This window comes from Neophocaena asiaeorientalis, unplaced genomic scaffold (genome assembly GCF_003031525.2).
Source record: "Neophocaena asiaeorientalis asiaeorientalis breed wild unplaced genomic scaffold, Neophocaena_asiaeorientalis_V1.1 scaffold54, whole genome shotgun sequence".
Taxonomy (NCBI): domain Eukaryota; kingdom Metazoa; phylum Chordata; class Mammalia; order Artiodactyla; family Phocoenidae; genus Neophocaena; species Neophocaena asiaeorientalis.
In genome coordinates, this window is record NW_020174938.1 from 3,807,155 (window position 1) to 3,809,768 (window position 2,614).

Below are 2,614 nucleotides of genomic sequence, written 5' to 3' on the forward strand. Positions count from 1 at the left end.
GGTCTGCAACTTCCTTCAGCAGCAAGGACACAGCCTCAACATATACTACAGTGCTTGGAACATCATAACGATTAGGTGATGTTTCTTTTTTTTTAATTTTTATTATTTTTTGGCCACACTGCAGGGCATGCAGGGTCTTCGTTCCCCTACCAGGGACTGAACCCATGGTCCCTGCAGTGGAAGCGTGGAGTCTTAACCACTGGACCACCAGGGAAGTCCCTAGGTGATGTTTCTTGATTGATTGAAAATAAAAAATATAAAAAGAGGAAGACTGGACTTCTGGTTTCCAGTCTGGCATGCAAGGAGCTTGGAAGTTGTCACTCCATTGTAACAACAAGCAAAAAACTAAACAAACTGAAAATCAACAACTCTTCTAGATCACAAGGCAAACTGTGACCCCATAGAACTGGAGAGGCAGAAAGGCGAATACAGAGAATCAAAACTTTCTAGAGGACTTCCCTGGTGGCGCAGTGGTTAAGAATCCACCTGCCATTGGCAGGGGACACGGGTTCAAGCCCAGGTCCAGGAAGATCCCACATGCCGGGGAGCAACTAAGCCCGTGCACCACAACTACTGAGCCTGCACTCTAGAGCCCACGAGCCACAACTACAGAAGCCTGTGCGCCTAGAGCCCATGGTCCACAAAAAGAGAAGCCACGGCAATGAGAAGCCCGAGCATTGCAACGAAGAATAGCCCCCGCTCACCACAACTAGAGAAAGCCCATGCGCAGCAACGAAGACCCAACGCAGCCAAAAAACAAAAAACAAAAAACACTTACTAGAGCAGAAACCTCTACAGGAATTAGTACCAGTGTAGGAAAATCTGCACCGTAAGGTTCAGTGTGAACAAGACTGAGAGATTAAAAACTATATTTCCCAAAAAAAAAAAATAAAAAAAAAAAATAAAAAAAAACTATAGGTCCCTTACAAACTATTATGTATTGATATAAAATAAATAAGCTACAAGGATATATTGTACAGCACAAGGAATACAGCCGATATTTTATAATAACTACAACTTTTAAAAATTGTGAATCACCATGTTGTACATCTGAAATTTATATAATATTTTAAGTCAGCTATATGTCAATTTAATAAAAAGAACATATCCACATACTGGGAGGGTGGTGCGCCCCGAACTCCCCAGGGACAGAAACTCCTGTGCTCGCGACCGCGTCTTAGGGTATCTTTCCATCTAGCTGTTCATTCCTACCCTTTAATATCCTTTGTAATAAATTGTTAACCGTGAGTAAAGAAAGAAAAAAAGTACAGTGGGACCCAGTCATAGAGAGGTACCCACACTTTAGTGAATTTTACCTCCAGCAGCTTGACCACGTTCTTGCAGAGAATATTAGAGAAAAATCCCATACTTCTGGCCCGGGGGAGGGGAAAAGGAACCATTTAGAAATATACCAGAGCATTCTGTTCTTCTTAACAAGGCCTTCTCTGAGGAGAAACTATTTGACCAGAGCCTAAACTGTTGGGGTTTTAACAGAGCTTAACCAACCTGGAGGAAAGGAAGTATCAAACTTCCAGCCTGCTCTAACCTGTGAGGGAAGGGAAATTCCCAACTCCAGCCCATTCAAGCCGTCCTATAGCACCTAAGGGGGAATTGAGAAGCACTTGTGAAGCTCATAGTCCAGAGGCAGAGGTTCACTCAAAGCCTGAGACCTGGGACTTCCCTGGCGGCCCAGCAGTCAGGACTCTGTGCTTTCACTGCCGAAGGTATGGGTTCAATCCCTGTTTGAGGAACTATTTCTGCCCCCTCCAAAAAAAGGGCTGAGACCTAATCACAGGACTATAGAATGCTTCCCCTCCCCCAACATGTTATCACTACATTTCTAAAGTCTATTCACCACAGTTCCTTTTACCCAGTACATCCTGACCAGCTATCAAGAAAATATCACAAGTTGTACTAAAAGGCAAAAAACACAGTTTGAAGAGACAGAGCAAGCACCAGAACTGGACTCAGATATGACAGGGATGTTAGAATTATCACACGATGATATGAAAACAATGATGATTAATATGCTAAGGGCTCCAATGAGTAAAGTAGACAGCATGCAAGAATAGATGGGCAATATAAGCAGAGAGATGGAAATTCTAAGAAAAAATTTAAAAAGAAATGCTAGAGATTAAAAATACAGTAATAGGAATAGAGAATGTCTTTGATGGGCTTATCAGTAGACAGGACATGGCTGAGGAAATAATCTCTGAACATGAGAATATATCAATAGACAGCTCCAAAAAGAAATGCAAAGAGAAAAAAAGACTGAAAATATGGAACAGAATATCCAAGAACTATGGGACACCTACAAAGCTGTACCATACATGAAGTCAGAATGCCAGAAGGAGAAGAACGAGAAAGGAACAGAAGAAATATCTGAAGTAGTAAGACTGAGAATTTTCCCCCAAACTGATGTCAGACACCAAACCACAGATCCAGGAATCTCAGAGAATATCAAAAGCAGGATAAATGCCAAAAAACAAAACAAACAAACAAAAAACACTACACCTAGGCATATCATATTTGTTTATTTATTTATTTATTTTTGGCTTCGTGGGGTCTTAATTGCAGCGCTCGGGATCTTTTCCTTGTGGTGCGTGGGCTTATT